This window comes from Pinus tabuliformis, chromosome 6, assembly GCF_031772625.1.
Source record: "Pinus tabuliformis cultivar Carrire ecotype Pingquan chromosome 6, CPIR1, whole genome shotgun sequence".
NCBI classification, from domain to species: Eukaryota; Viridiplantae; Streptophyta; class Pinopsida; order Pinales; family Pinaceae; genus Pinus; species Pinus tabuliformis.
In genome coordinates this window covers 330,237,928-330,263,351 of record NC_142292.1, presented here as the reverse complement: position 1 = coordinate 330,263,351, position 25,424 = coordinate 330,237,928, and positions in this window count along the sequence as shown.

Below are 25,424 nucleotides of genomic sequence, written 5' to 3'. Positions count from 1 at the left end.
TGTGTCATTGCACCCACTTAATATTTTTACCACATCAAAATGTTCTAGGGTGTGAATTTCTTGTAAAATGATAGTACTATGAAATTCATTTTGTCTCCTAGATTCCATCAAACCGAGAAATCACTATCGCACCAACTCTCAACAAGTAATACTTTAAGGAACTATGACTTTGACAGGGCATGCTAATTGGTCAACCCACTATGTTAGCCACCATATGTCAGCTTTAATACTTATCCTCTTTATGACACCAAAACTCCATAACACAGGAATAGGCTAAAAAACACACCATGTTACACAGTAATTTGTCACCGTCCCTGATACCCCTTCTCCCGCACATTGGAGGACTTATTCTGGGACCTGTGAGAAGTGACATAACCTGAAAACACTTGCATTGTATCCCCTTGAGTATGTACTTCATATGCCCTGAAGACACCTTCTGCAAAATACCCATAAAAATAGCCCTTTTTCCATTGGCGCGGTTCCATTGTGTATTACTCGCGCCAATGGAGGAAATCCTCCAAAGAGGGCGCGCCAGCTGGCGCTCTGTCTTAGAGTCGCACTCGCGCCAGCCCAGTTGGGTAAAGTTTTTAACAAACAAACTTACGAAGGTTCTTCCTAACCTATTCATGAACTGATTCCATATTGAGTTAGTTCAGTTTGGCTTCGAATCTCCATAGAAGGGAAGTAGTTCTCCACCTCTCATGGAAGCTTCTTAGTGATAAAGCCAATCCCATGAATCTTGTGGATGACCTTAACTCCTTCTCCTCTATCTATAAAAGCTTTTCCTTTTGCCTTTGACAAGTTAGTCTCCAAGTTCCAAATTCTAGGTCCCAAAGTCTGAGAATTGCTAAGCTCATGCTACAAGAAGCCTTCTTCATTCCCAGGAGGCTAAACCTTAAGTGAGGAGATTCTTGTCCAAGTAACCAAGGAGAGAGAGGCTTGTTCCCCATTCCCAACAAGCTTTGCAAGGCATGTGATGCTGATCACCCAGCCAAAGGAGGATTTGACGTCAGAACTATGGTTGTATCCTTCTTTGTTGTTTATCAATAATAGACGACTATCATTATGGTTCCACTCTTATTGTCTTTATAATGATGATTGAGTTATATCTTTTCTGACTGATATATAGTTGCATCTATTGGATTTTATGCTTGTGTTTGTGTCATTCTTTGCATGTGCAGGTGTCCGTTCACGAGGATCATGGGGATTGTGACCAGCCGGAGCAAAGGAACGGGAGCGACGACTCTTCTACAAATACTAGCGTTGGAATCCAGGTAGGCCCTCATCATCAGTCTTTGATTTGCAATTAGGAACCTGTGTGTTAATGTTGTTTGATTGTTGCTAGACCCCATTTGGGCTAGTAGGGATCGCCTCTGTCTGCAGAGGGGATTTACCTCCACAACACACCATGTGGTATGGATCCTGATAAGTTTCCACGTCACTTGCCACATCATATGCTAATGTGATCACTAGAACATAGTAGTCTCTAAGTGGTGCCACTTGTCACCCAAATTCATTCCACTTAAGCCCCAAAAGGGCCATTTCTACCTACCACTTGTCACTCTATCCAAATTCCACGCCATTAAACTTTTCCATGTCATTAACATGTGTCATTTATCCATTTTCCCACATTGATTCCAATTGTCAGCCACATGTTGTTTTGTCATTGGTCTACGCTGCGAGCTGACTACCACATCACAGCCAACTCGTCATTATCAACCAATAGGAGAATGTCATGTGTCTATATCCCAAGTCATCTCCTATGGAGGAGAAACCCAAGAGAATTGTATTTTGCACAAGTTTTCTTTGTTAGTTGAAATGACTCCAAGGCATGAAATTTATGTTTATGATCGTTCTTGAGGATTTTTTAACTCTCAGAGTCTTTTGTGCCACACTCATTTCCAAAATAATACACCTCATTCCAATGCTCCCTCGCCATGAATTTCCTTTCATATGCCAATGTTGTTAATTACTTTCATCCCCTAGGGTCTTTACCATAATGGGACATTGTTCCTGTCTTTATGAAGCACTCAGACTAAACCTAAACAGTGGGGAACGTGAAACTTTGTGTCTTTCGATGGTGAATTTTATGTTCTCGGCTCCACCAATCACTCCATCTACCACGTGTTACATTTAGACAAATATTTGGAGGTGCGGGCTTCCCATCAACTAAGTTTTTGGATATATCATGTGCCCTCCTTCATATTATGTAACCATGTGCCTTGGAACCTTTTCAAGCTTCAACTTGCCATAACTTTTGATCCCCTATGAGTTTTTCAAGTTGTCATTTACCATTGTAAAGATATTTTTTAGGCCTATCAAACTATTCATTTTTCATTTTATTTTAAAAACTTCACCAATAGGAAACAATCTTTTGAGTCTAGGCCATCCAACTATCAAAGTTTCATCACTCACTTATCTTTCTACTATGATGGTTCTCAACTAATCACCTCACATTGGGGAACGTGAAACTTTGTGTCTTTTGATGGTGAATTTGATGTCCCCCGGCTCCACCAATCACTCAATCTAACACTTGTTACCTTTATTCAAATTTTTGGAGGTGTGGGATTCCCATCAACTAAGTCTTTGGATATATCATGTGCCCTCCTTCATATGATGTAACCATGTGCCTAGGAACCTTGTCAAGCTTCAACTTGCCATAATTGTTGATCCCTTGTGAGTTTTTCAAGTTGCCATATACCATTGTAAAGGTATTTTTTAGGCCTATCCAACCATTCCTTTTTCATTTTCTTTTAAAAATTCACCAATAGGAAAAATTCTTGTGAATCTAGGCCAACCAAGTATCAAATTTTCATCACTCACTTATCTTTCTACTATGATGGTTCTCAACTAATCACCTCACATACTAACACACTCCCCCTCATCTTGATACTACTTGGCATTACCTAGAACACTTTGCACAACAATCTCCCATTCTGTAACATGCACAACCCCTCAAATATTGTCAGAGAAATGGGGTAAAATATATTTTTATATTTTTATATTTTTTTTCAAACTCTACTTAGGCTTTCCAATTCACCATAAGAGCCTTGTAACTTAGATATTTCACTCTGTGTGCTTATATAAATTATATGTGTGTGTGTGTGTGTGGATAAATGCATGCTTATATAATTATATATGCATTTATCAGGACTTATCGAATGCAATGGCCTCCACTCGTCGCATCATCCCAGTGCCTTTATGCCTCCTGGGTGGGTCCCACTAGACACACCACCACGCTTTCCCTCTTCTGACAATTCCTAAGTGTGTTCCTTGTTTCCTGTTGAGGCCTTTATTCCAAGCTTATGAGGATGGTGGGGTTGTATTGTTGCCTCCTCATTGATCCTCCCTTCCACTCTTGTCTACCACCACAACCTGTCCCACATCATCCCACTTCCTTCATACTAGTGCCTCCCCCTTTACACCTTTTTGCTTTTTCTGGGGGTCATAACTCGGGCTGATCTAGCCAACGGGACCCCTTCTCCATCAATCATGTACGTTCTTTGCCATTGTGGTATGACTTATGGAATACTGTTAGTCTCTTCTTGACGCTTATTATTGACTCCTCACTTTACTCTTATGGGATGATACCTTCAGGCCTACATGGTTTAGTGGTTCTCACCTTCAAAAGTTACTATGTCTAATTGGCCCAAGTTGATCAACTCCCTACCTATGGGAATGTTCCTCTACTTCCAAGTTGTATGCCTAACTGGCCCAACACTCCATCAGCCCCGTGGTTTCGTTATGCCACTGCTTGTGGATATTCTGGGGTGAACTTGTAAGGCTAACATAACAGGTGGGCCAGTACCTAGCTAATAGCACCAAGGAAATAGTGTGGGCTCGACCACGTACCCACCTTACATCATCCTACAAGGTGTTGTTCAACGCACATGATTCTTCCGCTCCAATGTTCCATCGGGGTGAGACCTCTGGGTTGATGTTAGGCGACATCATCCCACCTTTCTGTTCCCAGCGCTTCCTAGTGCACCTTCTTTTCATTCTTCTGGGCTAGGCTTTTGGGCCACCTGGATAGTGGGACACCTTTCTAGCCAATGGGGTTACTATTGGACTCATGTCAACCTTCCCATGTCATCCCAGCACACTAACCCATCTCTCTCTCTTTCCTACACCCATGCAAATTTTCTGGGGTGAACCTTCTAGGCCACATAAACCTTCCTCCACCATTCACATTATGGGAAATCAGACCACACCAATGCGAAGCCTCCACGACTAGGTTTCTACCTAGTTAAGGATAGGGTTGTCTATTTTTATCTTATAATGTCAAGGCTTGGTCCATCCTGCACTGCATCAAGCTTTCCTTCAATCTTTGCCATGGTTCAACTAAGGGATCTTAGCCTTGCCTTATGTGATGGATCAAGTGGGGATCTTTACAACCATCGTAATAGCAAGTCTCAACCCTGCCATGATTTCCTGGAGCTGGTTATTTTAACCATGGCTCTGTCTCATAGATCCTGCAAACCTCCATATCAACACCAATACTTGGTTCCAACTTCAATGGTTACTAAGGAACCCTATGGTGCTACCCCTCCTAAGATTGGGAAAAATACTCTCCAATGTGTTCCTGACCTATCCGCAATCCCCATTCTTAGACAAGGAATTCTAGGCATGGGGGCATAGGCGCTCTTATGACCCTTACGTACCATGGACTTGGTGTGGATTCCTGAAAGGTCTCCACCTTGCATACCACACACCAAAAGTTCTAGAATCCATGTCAAGGTTGCAAGCAGCTCTATGGCACTATAAAAAATCTTCCAGGGTCGAACTAGCTACACCTTGATGCTAGCAGAATATAAATATGCCATTTTTGATACATGGATGACAGGCCATTTAGGTAAAGCATATGGGGCTCGACTGGCCCCAGTGAAAAAACAAACCCCTCAACGTTAATATAATGCTTGTCATTCATCTTAGCAACTTGTAATTTAGACAAATGAATTGATGTATACAATTGCAGACCATGCTAGGTAGATGGTCTCCTATGTAATTATTTCATTTTAATAAAAAGTTTCTTTGTGCCCAATGTTCCAAGTTTCATTCCAAGTTCTTATGGCTCTTGGTATGACCTGTAGCACAGCATGATGTTTCTATGTTATTTATTTAAGTGTTATTATGAATCCAAATGAATCATGGTGCATAGATCAAGGGTTCAGCACAGGGATACAACCTAAGCTAACTAAGGTATATGTCTCTTTACTTTTTGTTTCATGTTAGTTGTCATGAACCACAATAATGAACAGTTTAACACAGTACCTCATTCTAATGTAGTTAAGTATATAAATTTTTTCATTCTAACTATTAACATTTCTCATTTAAATGATGCCACATGCACACAGGTTCATGTGTAATTTCCATAACTATAAGTGGAATTTATGCATGGTGTGCATCCGCATGTTCATCATATTAATAACACAAATACAGTCCCAATTCCAAAACTATTGCAACCAAAAATGAACCATGATTTACCAACAATTAAATAGGCATAAATGGATACTTATATTTACATTTGCAAGGAAGCTAAGTCTAGAACAAAGACTCTCCACCCAACCATAGACAATTTCCGCCACAATTACTTGTAATTGTCACCCCGAGCCAAATTCCAGAGTCTGAGGGGGTCGCTTACATAAGGGATTTGGAATACTAGCTATCAACTTAAATAAGGAATCCAAAGGACATCCTTCCTCAATCCCACCAACTCACCGATGCTTCCTTCATCAACACAGATATTCTAGAGGTACTCCACCTCACCCCCAAGTGCATGCATAGTGACTCACTCCCTTCCAGGAAGTCCAGAGTACATTGTAATAATAATGTAGTGACTTGAGGTCTTCAATCAAGTTTTCCTTTGATGTTGCTTCAAGATTAGCCTCTTCCCAAGTTTTCCATGCATCCAAAGTCTGATATCTCAACCCACAGCCTCCAAGGGACCAAAACTATTACAGGGCTCCAGAGATTTCATCCCAAAACACAACCTCCAGAGACCCAAGTTGTTACAAGGCTTCAAAGACTTTTTCCCAACCCACGGCCTCCAGGGACCCAAGCTATTACAGGGATCCAGGGATCCTATCTCAACCCACAGCCTCAAGGGACCCTAAGTTGTTATAGGGCTCTAGAGACTATCAACTCAACCCACAACCTTCAGGGATTCTGAGGACCAATCCCCTTCTCTTCTCTTCACTTCCTATTGATTGCTCTCATTGGATGCTCTAATATGGTGCCTCTTCCAACTTCTGATCAATTTTTTTTTCTTCCCACTATTGCTCGCTTCTCCTTCGAATCATCTCCCCTGCTTCCTTCTCTTCCTTTTTTTGTGGGGATTCTTCCTCCCCATCCTTATTGCCTTGCCTAGTCTTATCTCTCATAATTTCCCTTATTTTTTTCCTTGTTACTATTTTTCAAGCAACATAGCCTTTGTGCCTTCTCTTGCAGCCCATTTAAATTAGGAACCAGTCCATTAATTCATACACTAGCCATCTTTTAATGGTTGCCCTGCAATTACTATATTTCTGCACAAGAAAACATCAACATCCCAAGAAAGCAATCTTCCTCCCCAGTTATATAATTTGTGTCCCCTTGACTCAGTCCTTTTTTTAAATTTCACATATTTGTAAAAATATTTACAATGCATTTTAATAGAGCACCATGGGTGGGGTTGTCACACATTCAATGCCAATATAACCATGACAACAATCTCCCTTGAAACGATCATCTCATCCATGCACCAAGGTTGACATCAATGTTAACACAACAATGTCAAAATTCAATATGTTCAACAACAATTCAATTTAGCAATCTTGTGTATCCTTTTAGAGGGAGAATCGTCAAAGGGGGGTATTCCCTAGGAAATAGGTCTTAAAATCCATGCACCAATGAAGTGTCAAAAGGAATAATGAGAAAACATTGAAACAACATTGGAGAGATATATTATGGTTATTGTTATAGAGATGAACTGGAAGATAGAAAGTGATCATCCATCGGCCTCTCAAAATATCAGAGGGAGCATGTGCATATGGCAAAAATCATTAGCCTATTATATACACTCAAGGGAAGAATGGTCAGATATAGAATATCTAGGCCCTTTTTCCATTGACGTCAAAGGGGGAGAATGAACAAACTTTAGTAAGTAGTATTCATTAGCAAGTTTTATTGACATACAATGACTAGCAATGTTTAGATGTGTTTCCATCAATGCCAAAGGGGGAGACTATTGATAAAAGTGTTGTCATTGACGTCAAAGAGTGTTGTCATTAATGTCAAAGTTTTCAGTGTTGTCATTGATGTTAGAGTTGATTCATTGTTGTCTATTTCTGTCAAGTTAAAGAGGAGCTCGGTGAGTCAAAAAAATAGGTTATAGCTCTAAAATTTTAAAGGCATTTTTTCCTTAACACCTTAGCTAAAATAAAAAAACTAAGTGTTTCATTGTGTATTTCTCTCAAAAACATTTCCAATGGTATATAAAACTTAGAAAAAATCCTAGTGGTTTATGAGAAACTAAGGTTTGAATTAAAGGAATGTTTGGGCAGTAATATGAGGAAAAACTATCTAGGCACATCCGAGAAATCTAGGGTGCAAATAATTTGGCACGCGACTAGAATATATGAACATTTGGATTCATCTAGACTTATCTGAGATATCTGGGCACATCTGGGTATTTAGGGGTTGAGAAAGGTAGCATTTTATCAAAGCATCCATGTCTGAATATTTTTCGAAGTTGTTTGGTTCAAATTTCCAAGAAATTTTGTTCCGCACTATAAAATATTCAAGCATCTAGCCCCTTTTGATATTTGACATAATAATGCATAGGAAATCAACCGGATACCAGATTTATTCAAACTAGCGATAACATGGTCGATACAATATGTGGGAACATTTGATTGGGTGGCTCAAATGAGTTAGATACTAAGCTAGTTGGTTGACATTGCCGCGAGAGGTTGTATCCAGGTATTTGAGAAAGGAACGGATATGCCATTTTTCTAAACAGTTGAATATGGATTTTTCATAAATAAATCGGTAATGGATGCTAGATAGGTGGTAAGGATAGAGTGACACATGCTAGCATAATATTGGATGACGAGGATGAGTTGGTAGATGATTTGGAGTACCTGGTGGTAATGGCATGGTAAGATGATGACATGATACATTTTGTACATGAGACACATGTCAAGTGTTTTTACACTTTTTGGTGTCCAAGTGGGCCAAATCTAGGTGACATGTGACACTAATCAGAGGAAGTCGGTGGCTTGATGATGTCATCATGTGACAGGGAAAACCATTGGGATTTGCACGAAAGGGTTATGTCGGTACACATTTTGTTGTGTTATGAATCATAAAAAATAGGGAAATGATAGGGTAGTGGAACCATAACTGTGCAAAACAAGTTCGGGTTATCCGAACATCCAAACAATCTGGGTGGAATATTTTGGCATGTTAGACCAAAGTGGGGATATGAATTTGAGTCAAATGCACAATGTTGAAATCTGGGGGTATCTGAGGTCTGGCCTCTTAGCATAATTTTGCAAATGCATTATCACCTTGATACCAGATTTCACATTGAAAAGGATTAGGTTTTAATATTAACACCGTAGTTCTAGCTATGGCCATATGGAATATTAATTGATTGATAGGAGTGACATTAATGGAAAATTAGTGTTAAACAAATTTTGGCATCATTAAATAAATTTGGTGTTTTAACCTATTTTATACATTTGGTGTTCCAGTGGTCTATAGATTGACAATTTTGTTGTTTTATAGCTCCAGAATTGATGTTGTTAAATTTGGTGTCCTCTAAAGAAATTTGGAATTTTGTGTGCCATAATTCATAAAGGGTTGAATTGATCAAATGTGAACAGAAGAGAGGGTTGTTAATTAAAGGAAACTTTTAACAGCTTGTAATCAATTCACAATCCTAATTATCTAGTTGGGTAAACAAAGAGACCAATGAATATAAAAAACATGAACTTGAAGTGATTTAATTCTTGATAAATGTGAATGTGAAAAGACACATTTGATGAGATGATATTGATATAAACTAGTGCTTAGAGTTTTAATGTAGGATTTTTTCTCTTGTTCTGATCAAATTAATAGCATGAGAGAAAGACAAAAATAGTGGACATGACAAGCTAGTGAGAAAGTTATCAAATGTCAAAAATCTAAAGTAGATATGGAACAGAAGGAAAAAACAAAGTTTGTTGGTGGAGATTGGGTGAAAATAGATGTTGTGTATAAGAAAATTGCAAAGGATCAAAAATGGAGAGGATACTGCAAAGATAATATCATATAAGCTAGTCATAACAAACAGTAACATCATTTATCAGGGGATTGGAGTCACCTTTAGGTAAGTCCCTGAAAAATATCAGCAAGTTGGTGCATGCAAACAGTGGGAGTAGGTGCTTCCATCAAATGGTTTCTTGCAAATAAAAATGTGTTGGAGCCTCATATAGGTTGTTGCTTGCACAATATGATGTGAAAAGAAGTTGTTGCTTTCATTTTCATCAATTTTAAAATGAAAATTGGTGGTTTTCTCCCTTTATGGGTTTCCACATAAAAATATGTGTCGCATATGTGTATGACTTTTATGCTTTTGTTTTGTGATTTATTTATTGTCTACATGGTCATTTCTTGAATATTTGAATCTATGTATTCATTTTTAAAATTTATCATAATATTGATTCACTCCCATGCCTTTCAATATTATCCTTTTATCCAACAAGTGAGAGCAAAGGAACCCTTGGAGGGGTGTACTACTAAACAAAAACAACAACTAAAATATTTTCTATAGGCATACAGCGATGTGTTTTAGGAGCCTAAAGGGATACCACTCAAGAGGGAAGTGTAGCACGAGATCCAAAAATTGGGTTTTATAGATAGTCTATTATACAAGCAAGTGAGGTGAAGAATCAGTTGAGACAACTATGGGAACAAGGTGTCATTCAATTGAATAATCACCATGTGGGTCACCCATCATCATTTTTCCAAAAAGGGATGGGACTTTGAAGATATGTATAGATTACGAGGTGTTAAAAACACATTACGCTTAAGAACATGTATGCCCTACCTATTATAGACGATCTACTGGATCAGTTATAGTAAGTGAAAAACTTCACCAAGATGAACTTAAAGTCTGGATATCATCAAGTTCAATTCAAAGTAGATGCCTAGAGGACCTCCTTCAAAACCAAGAAAGGTTTTTATGACTAGTTAGTCATGCCATTTTCCTTGTGCAATGAACCATCTATGTTTATGAGGTTAATGAATGATATATGACATTTTATAGATTCATTTGTTAGTGTCTATTTAAATGATATATTTGTATACAATGCTACTATGGTGAAGTAAAATTCTAAGTGCGGACACAAACAATTCCTCTAGCCCGAGAGCAGGTTTAGCCACAAACAAGACATTATATGGAAGATTTCCATAGGTTAGAACCAATTAAGAGGGCCTACCTCTTAGTACTCTTATCCCATTTGGTGATGACCTTGCCTCCTCACTCCAGCTATCTCCCATTTCCTTCTTCGAGCATCTGAAACAAGTAAACAACAGCAAACAACAACCGTGATAATAGACAAATTGTATTCAACCTACTTAACAAGTCAAGAAACATTAAGCCATAAACATGTGAGATGACATATTATGTAGGAAATCAATCGATACTTGCACATATATTAAATCAAGAGGAGATACAACCGTTGTCTTGACGTTGTTGTTCTCCTATGACAAATCTGGGTTCCCACACACTTCTGTTAGCATTCCATGATGGCCTCAACAATGGTAGTTTTAAGGCTTTTCCCTTTAGTCTTCACACTAAACCAAATTCACACTTCTCCCTCACACACAACTAGAGAGCTACAACTATGAATAACTTGTTGATTACTCCACAATAAAAACTTCAACCAAAGCCTAATTAGAACTAGCTTGTGCTTAGGAAAAAGGGAGGTTTATATAGCATGGATGGAAGGGAGATGGTTCCTCTTCCCATGGGAAAAGGTATTATCTCTTGAGGTAGTTCCATCCTAATATGGGAAAGGAGCCCAAACTGATCTCCTTGACTCCATGCGACCTAACCATTTACTAAACTTTCATTACGAAGCTTCTAGAGCTAGAAGCTTCGGCTCCTTATTTAAAAAAATTTCCAAAAGAGGGTTAGCGTGACTAGAAAAAAGGCCCAGTCACTCCGGTCGGCACTAGGGATAGTTATAATCCTTACATATTGGTGCGAGGAGGACACGTGTCATTAGCACTGGTCTTGCAAACTGGGAAAAATAGAATTTTTTGGGAAATGATGCAAAAGGGAATTGTTCTGCTCATGAAGAGGGACACAATGGGATTTTCTTCATAAAGGGAAAGCATGTAGGGTTCATTGTAGAGGTCCTCCAGGATCATGGAACGGGAAGTATAGGTACAGTGACAAAATTCTATGTAACATATGCCCCCTAAAGTGTGAAGGCCAAACTAGAGTGAGGGGTGAATAGCTTTATGAATCAGTGTGGGTAACCGGAGTCTGTCTTCAGAAAACCTGCAAGCAAGTCCAGATACATATACATTACTGAAAACTCTGTCAAATGATACATGAACCATGATCATGTAAATGGATCCAGGCATGGGCGCAGCCATCTAGAGAATGATCATGTAAATGGATCCAGGCATGGGCGCAGCCATCCAATAAAGAGGATCATATCGAAACCAAGGTATGGTCCCAGCCAGCCAATAATGAGAAGGATCACATATGACAACTCATGGTATGGTTGCAGCCACCCATCTGAAAGAGACATGCATATCAGCACAATCATGTCACATCACCTTGTAACCTAGACTTTTGTAATCAGAGCTCAGGGCCTTGCGCTCCAACACGACCCGATCAAAGTACAAATTCTGACGTGTGAATAGATGTGTTGACGTCGAACATCCTAGAAAATCGTTTGATTACCAGTCGATGATGTGAATTGTTAACAAGCACAAGAGAAAAAACCAATAATGACAATGGTCCTTAAGGTACTATCAACACAATTCACGGAATGTGAATAAAGTAACTAAAGTCAAACACCCCTGAAATCACCTGATCAAAAGCCAATGATGTGAACTTGTCATCGAGTGCGAAGAACTTGCCATTAGGGCATGCAAGCTTTAAGGTACTAGAAAGGAGTTTCTTAATCAACTTCCTGGATAATGAGCTGAAGTCGACAGGAAGTGACCGTGTTGAGGGAGGGCCATAATGTATCCCAAATCATCAACACGAGACAAAGCGATGCAAAATGATTTTGGATGATACAGAGAGTCATGGGTAGGTGTAACTGCAGAAGGACAACTCTTGAACATATCGGCGACACGACTCCAGAGTTAGGCAGTTTTTGGATCCATAGGATCGGGGGTCATGATGACGTGGCAGAGATCAAATGGAAAGAAAAAATAAATGGCCCAACCCAGGAAGGTCAACGATAAAGAGGAGGATATCCCAACCCGACACGAAACAGAAAGTGTCATGTTCAAGAGTGAGCTATCAACACGACTAGTCTAATTTCCAAATTTTTCCCCACCATTTCTGGCAAGTACCCCAATTATTTTTTATCGCAATATCAAAGGGGATAGCATGTTCTTGCACCATAATTCCACCCTTCAGATGAATCCAACCTAGTAAGTTTAACGAGCCCTAGGAAGGAGAAGCTCATGTTCATCATGGTGACGAATCCGATGTCATTTAATATATTAGCAAGTCCGACAAAGGTGAAACTCAGTATATTTTTCATGTTTAGTGAGTTTGAAAAATTCATAGAAAAGAAAACTCCACATGGTCCCTTTTTGTACATTTGTGTCTCTTGAGCCCAAAAAGGTAGAAAATTATACTTGAGAGAACCACTTGACCATTTCAGTCAAGGGGTACCTTTTTCGTAAATAGTGCATCCCAGCCCAAAAATGGGTAAACGTATACTAGGTGCACAACATTTTGCATCCTTCAATGAGTTCAAAATAGCAAGAGTTCGGCAATGTTTTCATGTTTAAAGTGTCGGAAAAGAGCTAGAAAGCAGACCCCCAATTTTATTCTCTTTTACGAGTCAAAAGGGAAAAATACTCGGAAATATTTTCATTTGAGTTTAAAATTCGAGAAAAGAGCTATGTGACTCAGTACCATCATCAAACATCCATCACATGTAGTTGCACAAAAGATAAAGGCATTATCCAATCCTTGAGGAAAAATAGGTCAAAAATACTTAAAAACCCTAATATTTCATGAAAAACTTAATAAAAGAAGGGAAAAGTAAATATTTTTTTACCATTTACCATTTTACCTTTGTGTGAAAAACTTTTTACCCACTTGTGCCCTAATTTTTCTGGAGCAGATCGTGGGAGATCCGGGAGGTCATTCGCTGAGCCGTTAGTTGCATGTAAGATCCAAGCCCTTAAGATCCATTTCCATACTATTTATTCCTGTTTTTATCCATTTTTTGGATTTATGAGGGAGGTTTTGGCAAAAAAAATCACCCTTGGTTGGCACGATTTTCGGGCATGGAATCACGCCAGCTGAGGGTTGCTAAAATGACCAACTGCGTTGTCGACACAATTGTTTTTAAAATAGGTGCGTTGGCGCCGTGAACAAAGAAAAATCATTTTTTCTCTTAAATCCACCATTTGAATCCAAATTTTACTTGCCAAAAATGATTATTGACTTGAATACATGGTTTTTGTAGGAAAGAATCATCGAAAATGGTAAACTAGAAAGAACATGAGCACGAAGATGTGGACACCCAAGCAATGGCTTATCCAAACTTCTTGGATGCCTTGAGGAACTGTGGGCCCCTCAAGTTCTTTCTCACACCAGGGATGCATGCTCAACCTAAGCTGCTTCGATACCTGATTAGTCTCTGGGACATAAATCGGGAGATTTTTATCATTGGTGACCCGGAGCTGGATTTGGAGACTTCAGATATTTATTTCATCACAAGACTATCCCAGAGAGGGGAACCAGTCAACCTACATGGGTCAAGGCCAATTGGGGCAAGCATATCCATGCTACTTGCCAAACATTTCCCAGAAGCCCTTAAATCCAAGAGTGTCAAGGTCGAGATCACAACTATGTGAGATCTTACACTGGGAGTGGTATTATTGACCATCAACAGAGTGGTTGGGTCCCAACCAGTGAATGAAACCAACAAGCCGAATTTTTTGTATGTTATCAACTATACAGCACTAACAATCTTCAATTGGGTGGAAGCCATGAAGATCAACACGAAACGACAGCTGTCAAAAGCTAAGGCGGGGAATCTGAAGCAATTTTTCTTTGGATCTATGCTATTGACCTTCTTTCTGGAGTGCTTTCCATTGTTCCAATACCAGCTAACTGAGGTGGATCCGTCGATGCCACGAGACCCACAGATGGTCCGTTGGAGTCGGTTGATGCCTAGAATCACTGGGGACCAGCATATGTCCTACAAGCCTGCCTTTTTCTCATGGCTATGATGATAGCTGATTGTAGTGGAGGATTGGCCTTACAGGGGTACCGACTTCCGCAAAGATCTAGATATGCCGCTTCCAGAAGGGGAGGATTTCAACGATGAAGGTAAAAAATCATTTTTTTTAATTGTTTTTTATATATATGTTTTTATAACATTTTTTTATCAATGCAAATGTTGGACCAGAGCAACCTGTCGGGATGTCCTTGATAGCCAGGCACATCGCTCGCCAGTTTGATGTGACTCCTTATCTTAAAGGAAGCGACAACGAGGAGGAGATCATGAGGAACCTTGAGGGGTTGACTCGTGGGATCCCATAGTATGCTCAGGTGGGAGACATCCCACGCCAATACCAAAGGCATACGAGGGGGTATCTAATCGGATCCATCGATTGCTGACTCATGTAGCACGAGCAGTTTTATGTTACCATGATCATCATGTTGATTAGTTCCTAGGTCCAACATTTACATTTTTTAGGCCTGCTTGCCATGGATATATGAGGCCTGCGAGCTGTGGATGTTATTTGAACACACATATTATTTTTTGGAGTTTTGATGTATCAAACATTATCGCCATATATATACATTGTATTTTCTTGCTTACTATGGTACAAATGATTTGTTTTAGTTTTTTATGTGTTTCATAAATGTCTATCCAACACATAATTAGCTAATGCATCTATCAATGTATTCATGTGTCTAGGAATATGATGATATGTAATGTAATCAAAATTTCTCTCCAGTATATGAATACGTAAATACATTCTCAATATTTGAGGTTTTCTGACAGAATATTACCCGTTGAGTTGAAGGACAACAAGTTGTGAATCCAGGTTGACAACCAATTCCCGAATGTCAAGAGCAATGGCTTTGGACAACAATTTGATAACTGTGTTTTATTCAGCAATTTTATTAGTTGTATGACCTAAACAAATACCTTTAATATCGATCAACTCACCATGAGGGTCATAAACGGCCCATGCCACGGAGAATAGATTCTGGGTACTACAGCAAGCACCATCAATGAAACCAATGTGAGGAGTTACAGACATCTACAAAGAAGGGAAACACATAGTAAACAAGAAAGTTGTTTGAAAACTAACACACCAAACAACACTGCACAAAAATGAATGACACACTAATGTACACAAGTAACCATGCAAGATGACCTAATCATATTACTTTGTGAGAGAGTCCATGCTTAGACTTGGGTAATCAATCAACACAGATGACCACCATAGTTTTACCGTTGACATGACGAGTAAGCATCGACTCAGCCAAATAATAGAGTAGAACTCGTATAAGGCTTTCCCCCATGCCCCCTAGGTGAGGGAGGGTTACGAGTCAGATGACAACCCCATTGCAATAATGGGAAATCGGTAAAAACTCGGGGAGGGAGAAAAAACCTAAATCCATGAGGGGATAAAGGTGCCCTCAGTTGAAAGATCTTGACGATGGCAGAAGAAACTGACACGTCAATAGGCAGTGGAGAAGAGAGCTTGTCAAGACACATAGACATGACTGCTAGGATAGGCAAGAATGAGGAACGATGATGAGTATCGTTCCATGGTGGTTCCTCCAAAGACATTACTTCCATGATACTCTCGTCAACAAGAAAAGTCTCAGCTAAGGGATCAGGAGATTCCAAAGCACCAAGCCATGGGGATTGAGAATATGTATCGAGAGATGTCCTCAAAACAGGAAAATCAGAGGATACAGAACTTGAGGCTGAAACAATTTCCACATAATTGATTTCAGTGGGACTAAGTGGCATAACCTCACCCCAAGTATCAACAAGATCCAGTGAAGGTATGACCCAAGGATCAGATTTGACCGAGATCATGTTGACAGAGGCAACATGAGGAGGTGGGAGCGGAAAAATTCCCATCAAGGAAGAATCTTTAAAAATTCCTGCCCCCACACTCTCATAAGGAGCACCGGTGTGCTTGACATACGAAACATTGCCATCTGAGGAGGAAGAGGCAAAGAAGGACAGTTGGTCGACTGTGATGATCTTCCCTTGATGGGGAAAACGAATCACGCGGAACAAGGAGGAGGCTACAGCATGCATGGCATGGGTCCAACTTCGTCCGAGTAGAATATTATAATTGAGATTAGCATCAAAAATCTCCACCTTGACGTGTATTGTCTTGCCCTCCAAAGTAATGACAAGGTTGGGTAAGACACTGAATGGTCGCGAATCGTGCCTGTCGAAATCTTCCGAAGTGTTATGGGATTGGTTCAGAGTAGGAGAACCAATTGCCTTCCAGCAATTGACTGACATGATGCAGGTAGAAACACCTTCATCGATGATGATCCTATGAATGGTTTTCTCATTGATGATTACCTGAATGAGAAAGGCAATTTGATGAGGCAATCATGAAACGTGGTTCTTTAGATCAAAACATATCAAATTAGAATCAGTAGCATCAGTACCTCCAATAGCCGACGGTAATGATTTTCGATGAGACGAACAACTTTGGAGTACCTCGAAAGCAGACACAGATGATGGTGCCTAAGCCAAATCCTCAACAATATTATAGTGTTGAGAGGCTCGAGCATTGGGATTGTATGAGGACTTCCTTGGCACACCTCGAGAAAGTGGTCGAATGGTGAAATCAGGGTTAGGGCGCTCGATATGAAGAGGGCCAGAACTAGACGGGGCAGAAGAAGAAGGGGTAGCTTCTTTCTCTTTCCTTGTTGTCGGAGTAGGAGTTTAATAACCTTCTAATCTAGTAGACACATTAATAGGTGTACTCATCATGAACAATTGTGATCCTGAGGAAGTAGACGATTGAGGTTGGTCTACCATCTGAGTCTGCTGAGACAGAAATGGCTCTTTCAGGACAGCTAGGGTCCCTTTGAACAAATGACTAACTTCACACCATCGAGGACAATCCTTAGTACAGTGATCCTCCTCACAAATGAGGCACGTATACTTAGGCTTCCGTTGTGAAGAATCACCAGCAGACGACTTAGGAGGACCCTGTTTTGGGGTATCGGCTTTACCCTTGCCTTTGCCTTTCTTTTTACCTTACGAGGATTTTTCCGCTGTGGTAGACTGAACAGAGTGGACCTTTGAGGTTTTACTAGGGCCAAGTGAATTCTAGGAGGGACTATTGGAAGTAGCGTTGGAGACCGAGTTCTATTTGGAATAATATTTCGTAGGGGTCTAGGACACTGAACCAATTGCTCCATCAACAGGAGGTGTAGCCTATGACTTCGATGTTGTTGGATCAGATGATGGCCTTGGAGCATCAGGTAACAACTCATACAAAGTGCCAGACTAAGAATAAACGAGGTCTAAGTACTGGGCACGAGCAATGACTTGTTCTTCGGCAATGCATCCACCCATATCTATATCGTGAGCAATTGGAGTGAAAAATGACTTGGTAAACCATTCGGTTAGCAACTAATCAGCAATATCAAATTTGATCAGGCGACGTCTATGTCTCCACTCATGGATGTGATCAGAGATGTGTGTTGCAGTATCTTGCATGAGCGATGTAAGAAAATAGGTGTCAGTTTCATAACAAACCAACAACTGGAAATACATGAGGAAAGCCATGGCTAAAAAGTTGAAGTCGTGCTAAGTACTTCGAGGGAGCTCGATGTACCACTTGGTTGCAACGTATGTAAGGGTTCGTTGGAAAAGATGAAGACGAATAGAATCATCAACGTAGGAATTCAAAGAGCACTAGAGGTGATATGCCATCACATGGGCTTGGGGATCTTCTTTCTCTTTTCCATCGAACTTTAGACAATCGCTCGTAATCTTGGACGAAACCAGAGGCCAGTATGGCAAATGAAGAATTGGATCATCCATGAGTCGAGACACATCTGGAAACTCTAGTGTAGCTAAGAACGGAAATAGAGTATTGAAGGCATTGGAGGTCAATAAGCGGGTCCAACTAGAGGAGCCCATCCCTGTTGGTAAGGATTTTGTCCCCATAGTGGAGGGTTTTGGCCATATGGTATTTAATTTTTCCCCCACTATAGGTTACCTTTCCTGTAGGGAGGATTTTGACCCTGAAAGCCTTGAAACTGTCCAGCCATAGGTTGCTGATAGGCAAAATATGGGTTAAAAGGTTGTTGAGCTTGTTGACCTTGGACATATTGGTTTTGATTGGAAACGAGCTCAAAAGGACAAGCGCTCCAATGATCTTTTAAGTTTAATGAGTCAAAAATATCAAATGACTACTCTGGATGATCTAGGTAAAAATTATTACCAGGCAACCATGAACTACAAAATACCTCCCGGCGAACCAAGAAGTACGAGCAGGAAATCTCCCTAAATGTTGTGTTCAGTGTATCACGTTTGCAAGGTAGTAGACTCAGCTTCCTATGGATAAACGATTGTATCCTAGAGGGGTCTCCCTTTATATACTTGATGGTACGGGGAGCACAAGTCCGTACTAGCGTTGTCTAGTGCCGAAGCTAACGACAGCTACTGGGTTTAAAGATTTCAGAACACATCTCTAGCCTAGGCGTTCTAGATGTGATCGTTAGGTTTCAAATGGCCTTAAATTAAATGAGTTCCTTTTAAAGTTTATCTTGAATTATGTCTCGGTTTTTAGGCCTTAGCGATGTGACTTGAAAAGTCATAAATGCAGCTAAATGAGACAATACCCTTTCAATTCGATGAATTGTCTACACTAGAGAGAGTAGAAAACACAATCAAATGCAAACAACCAAGCAACCAAAAGAAAAATGATTTTTCACTTGAAAAAATAAACTAATGCAAAATTCATTCCAATTCGTAGCTTCCTAACAAGTACACTTCAAACAGTCCTTTCAAAAGTAAAGAGAATTATTTTTTCTTTTCAAATGCAAATGCAACCCTAGTCTTTAATGATGCTAACTATCGTAACATATTGACAAAGCAAACTAGAATTATGTACTTTTCATGAAATGACAAAATGAATTTCTCATAAAACACTTCAATGAAAAAGTTTTCAAGACAATCGATTCTCAAGCAAATGAAAAACACAAAAAGAGAATCTCTTTCAAACTAATGACACAATGACTCTACCAAAAACAAGACAAGCAATGTGATCTATGCCGGAAAAGAGACGTTTAGACAAGCAAACGAAACTTTTCAAACTTGTGTGATGGATACCAAAGCAGTAAGAGGACTATAAACAAAATGCAAGGAGTAAATTCACCAACAACTTGACTCACTGAGTTCACAATCAACTGAATGGATGACAACCTAGATGCCTTAGGGCCACAAACCATCCAAGGACCCAAGAAATCAAGCAAAAAGAAGGCAAGTCAAAAAGCAAATAAACCAAGTGCAATGAAGCTTTCCAGACAGGGAGAACGCAGTCTAAATAAGTTACAAGGCAGAAATGAAGAGAGCAAGACACACTAGCCAAGATCTAGGGTGAACCCTAATCTTCACCTACAGGCATCGGCACGATTACCTAACTGAAAACAAGCACCAGAAGGGGGTTGGTGCGAGTGTTTCTGAGCATATCACACTGATCGGCACCATGATTAGCGAAATAAACGTGTTGAGTGAGGATGCAAAGAAAAAAATAAAATTTTCAAAGGTTGAGACCAGACTTGCTACTGTGAATTTCAGACCCAGAGCAGTAAACAAAGAAAAGTAGACAGAACTAAAGGGAAATGGTGAAACTAGAAAAGTTCACACAAAACCATGAAAATTCAAGCAAGCAAACAGAAGGATTGGTTTTCCCCATTGGAATCGCCAATTTGTGGTGAAGTAAAATTCTAAGTGCAGACACAAACAATTCCTCTAGCCTGAGAATGGTCTAGCCACAAACAAGACATTATATGGAAGATTTCCTTAGGCTAGAACCAATTAAGAGGGCCTACCTCTTAGTATGCTTATCCTGTTTGGTGATGACCTTGCCTCCTTGCTCCAGCTATCTCTTGTTTCCTTCTTCAAACATTTGAAACAAGTAAACAACAGCAAACAATAACCATGATAATAGACAAATCTTATTCAACCTACTTAACAAGTCAAGAAACATTAAGCCATAAACATGTGAGATGACATATTATGTAGGAAATCAATCGATAGTTGCATATATATTAAATCAAGAAGAGATTATTGTTGAAAATAGCAACAAGAAATGCTAAATATAGAAGTGCTAAAAATAGCATTGCTATATATAGCATTTCGGGATATATTCCAATTTTGATTTGTCCTTGAATCAAAATTGAGAATTAAAATTCGAATTTAGTCTCACTAGTTGTTTGAAAAATAATTAATTAATTCATCTTGAGTTAATTAGTTGGAGAAAATCAAACATGAAGTCTATGTGAAGACATGCAACAGTTTTCCCTTTGATTGAGGAAGTTATCCCTTAATTAAAGTGATCAGGATGAGTTGTACTTTGAGTTGTAATTAGTTAGCTCAGTTAACTGAGTTAATTCCAGTTAGATTAGTTCCAACAATTTGTGGAACTGATTGTGAGTTCAGTTAGTTAATGCATGCATGCATGTAACTACTGCACTTCAAATAACTAAATATTCTCTCATAAATAACACATGCATGTCAGTTCAGTTAGAGACCCAGTTGAGATCAGATGATGGGACAATGTACTATCAGTTTCAGGAATATTCCATTGAGGATATCTCTTGCATGCAAAAAGAATTCATTCCTTGGATATTGCGCAGTTACTTCTAAGTTTAGTGAGTTGTGTGAGAGGTGAATTCACACAGGTGGCAGCCAGAGGAACTAGGAGAAACTGCACAAGGAAATAGCAGGCTTGGAGGACGGAAGGAAGGCATATGTGTTGTCTATTCTGTCTATGAGCAGAATTGAGGGATTGTACTGAGAGCTGGATAGCTTGTGAGCTAAAGCTTTGTGTAAACCAGAGATACATCCACTTGTATGATAATACAAATATCGGGGTTTTTAGCTGAGGCTTTCCCCAGAGTATTCTTCTGTGTTCATGTGTGATTGATTTCTCATTCTCTATTATATGTGTTCTATTTGATCTTGCTCAAATCAAATAAGTTTCCGCAAGTTTGTTTGTGGAAGTAGATCAATTATTTTTCTTTAGTATATTGCATTATCAGGTGATCTACAGTGGGAAATTCTACATGGTATCGGAGCAAAGGTGATCAAAGCGAAGAACAATATACAAAGAAGGGAGAAGTTCAAAGTTTGAAGTTCTTGATTATAGAATTTGAATTCTTATCACATCTCAAATTTCACCATTCGTGTTCAATGATTTGAGACTCGAGTATGCCCTTGATGGCAGCTCAAATTATATAGCCTGGAAGGATCGCATGGAAGGGGTATTAGAGGACAATGGTTTGAAGGACTTCATTGATCAAGAAGTCGCCAACCTAGCAGCTGCTAATGCCCAAGAATTGGTGGAATGGAAGAAATGTGTGGCTAGAGCAAGGAGAATCCTTCTGGAGGGAGTTTGAGACCACATTGTCTTGAGTCTCCATGGGAAGGAGACACCGTTTTCAATGTGGAAAACATTGAAGGATCTATATCAGAATAGCAGCGATTAGAGGAAGTTGGCGCTGAAAGACAAGCTTCGAAAAATCAAGTGTGAAAATGGCGACATGATCTCTACATATCTGAACAAGCTCACCACCTGCAGGGATGAGCTTAGAAGTGTAGGGATCACGAGAGCCGATGATGACATGGTGAGTCTTGCTCTCCTCGGTCTTCCTGAGAGTTGGCATAGCTACAAAGACTCGGTGAATGGAAGAGAGAAACTGCCAGATTAGGAACGACTTTGGTCGGATCTGATGCAGGAGGAGATAAGAAGAAGCACCAGAGATGGATCTTCATCAAAGCAAGATGATGAAGAAAATATAGCCTTAGCGAGTAAGGCGAGGAAATGGAATGCGAAGGCGTCCCATTCCAAATCAAGTGCTTCCCATGGTGGGAAGAAGATTGACAAATAAAAAGTGAGATGCTTTCATTGTCATGAGGTGGTCCATTATGCTACGAATTGTCCACAGAAGAAATCCAAGAAGGGATCCTCGAAAGGATCTGATGGTGAGGCACTGGCCTCACAGTTCGAATCGGATTTCACCCTCATCGCATGCATGGTTTCATCGATGGTGGGTTGTGTTTGGTACCTGGATAGTGGAGCTTCATTCCACATGACCAGCGACAAGAGTCTATTCAGTACCTTGGACGAGAATGACCTCCAGATGCGCATCGAGATGGGCAATGATGGAAAGTACCGTGTTTCAGGTGAAGGTACGGTTGTGTTTCATAGGGAGCATGGAGCTCCTCTCACCCTGACTGATGTAAAGTATGTGCCTGGTCTGAAGAAGAACCTTGTATCTGTTGCTATGCTAGAAGACAAAGGCTATGATGTAGTCTTTAGTAAAGGAAAGGCATTCCTGAGGCGCATCGGCACTGGACAAACCAAGATAATTGGGATCCGAGTAAAGAATCTCTACAAGCTGGAGGTAGAAAATTGTGCTGCATTGAGTTCCAAAGCAGAGTTGGTGCATAGCCAATATATTGGCGAGCTATGGCATAGAAGATTGGGCCACTTGCACCATGGGGCCTTAAAGATCATGCAGCATATTTCTACCGGACTTCCCAAGGGAAAACTGGAGTAAGTGGATACATGAAAAGGTTTTACCTTGGGTAAGTATGCAAAATTTTTCTTTCAGGATCGAGATAGTAGAGTTGGAGCAATCCTGGAGTGAGTTCATACAAATGTGTGTGGACCATTCTCTACAGACTCCACCGCTAAACAAAGGTACTATGTTATTTTTATTGATGATTTTTCTCGTAGATGTTGGATCTACTTCATGCAGAAGAAGGATCAAACCTTCTCAAGGTTTTGTGAGTTCAAAACCTTGGTTGAGAAATAATCTGGAAATAAAATAATGACCTTGCGAAGCGACAATGGTGGAGAGTATGTCTCCCAACAGTTTAAGGACTTTTGTGTAGCAAAAGGAATTAAATGGGAGTTGACGGCACCCCATAACCCATAGCAGAACGGGGTGGCCAAAAGAAAGAATAGATTGACTGTGGGAGCAGCTTGAGCAATGTTGCATGACCAAAGCCTACCACTTCATTTGTGGGCTGAGGCATGCAATACAACAGTATACTTTCATAATAGAAGTCTGCATCATATATTGGGGATGAAGACATTAGTGGAGGCCTTTTCCGGGAAGAGACCAAATGTGAGTCACTTCAGGATGTTTGGATCATTGTTTATTACCATGTGACCAAATATTCCTGGAAGAAGCTAGATCAAACAGCTGAGTTGGGGATACTTGTGGGGTACACTGATACACCCCACAACTATCGGGTGTTCTTACCTACCAGTCAGAGAACAGTGGTACACAGAGATCTAAAGTTCAACGAGTAGAAAGCCATGCGAGTGTCCCTTGAGAGGGAGCTCAAGTTGCATGCAGAGGAGGAACTTTTGGTTCCAAAGGAGGAGGAGCCTCAAACTAATGCAGAGCAGCCACATGCAGAGGATCCGGGAGTGGAGACGTCCACTCATGCAAAGTCTTCCAGAGATGGGCAAAAACGCTCAAGGGAAGCTGACAGATTGATAATGGATGCGAGAGAGAATGTGGGCCAGCCATCCTCTAAGCACAGACAGAGGAGATCACCCGAGCGGTACACTAGTTACATGGCCTTGGTTGGAGAGTGTGTAGAGACCGAACCTTCTTCCTTTGAGGAAGCAGTGTAGCAACCAGTCTGGGTTGATGCTATGGTGGAGGAGTATGACTCCATAGTTCGGAACAGTGTTTGGGATGCTGTCCCAAGACCAGAGGACAACTCAGTGGTGAGTTTCCGATGGCTTTACAAGGTAAAGCAAGCAGCTGATGGCAGTGTGGAGAAACATAAGGCAAGGTTTGTTGCCCGTGGTTTCTCACAGGTCGAGGGGATCGACTATGATGAGACCTTTGCTCCTGTAGCGAGGTACTCATCTATCAGATCGATGTTGGTACTATCAGCATAGATGGGTTGGAAGATCCATCAAATGGATGTGAAGACTGCATTCCTCAATGGCAATATTGAGGAAGAGGTGTACATTGAGCAGCCGGAAGGATTTGAGGCCTTCAATCATGAGTCGCATGTGTGCCGACTCAAGAGAGCTTTGTATAGGCTGAAGCAAGCACCTCATGCTTAGTACACCAAGATCGACAGCTATTTCACTGGGTTGGGCTTCACAAAGAGTGAAGCGGATGCGAACTTTTACCACATCATGGTAGAAGGTAAGCCATTGATCATTGTTCTTTATGTTGATGATCTGATATTGATAGGTGATGATCAATTGATCAAGTCTTGTAAGGAGGACTTTGCAAGAGAGTTTGAGATGAAATACATGGGTCTTATGCACTACTTTCTAGGCATGGAAGTGTGGCAGAAGGATGGGGAAGTGTTTGTGTCTCAAGGCAAGTATGCCAATGAGATACTCAAGCGATTCCACATGAAGAAGTGTAATCTCATGCAGACTCCTCTAGCAGGTAAGTAGAGGAAGGAGGATGCTACTTTAGGTGAGGTAGTAGTTGCTACTGTTTATCGGCATCTTGTGGGTTCATTGATGTATTTAGTGAACACACGACCAGATTTGTGCTTTGCGGTGAACTAGCTGAGTCAAGCTATGGTTCAGCCTACCAAGTTGTTTTGGAAGGTAGTGAATCATGTGCTGAGATAGCCTAGAGGCACATCTTAGTATGGATTATGGTACAGACAGACAAAGGGAGTGAAGCTTCAGGGATTCACCGATGCAGATTGGGCAGGGATTCCATCAAACTGGAAGAACACTTCAGGAGGAATTTTCAAACTTGGTTCAGCTGCAGTTTCTTGGTACAGTAGGAAACAGAGGTCAGTTACACTTAGCTCAGCAGAGGTTGAATACATGGCTGCCAGTCAGGCAGCATGTGAGGCCATTTGGATGCAGAAAATTCTAGTTGGATTGTTTGGTCAGAGGATGGATCCAACTATGATCTATTGCGATAATCAAAGTTATATCAAACACTT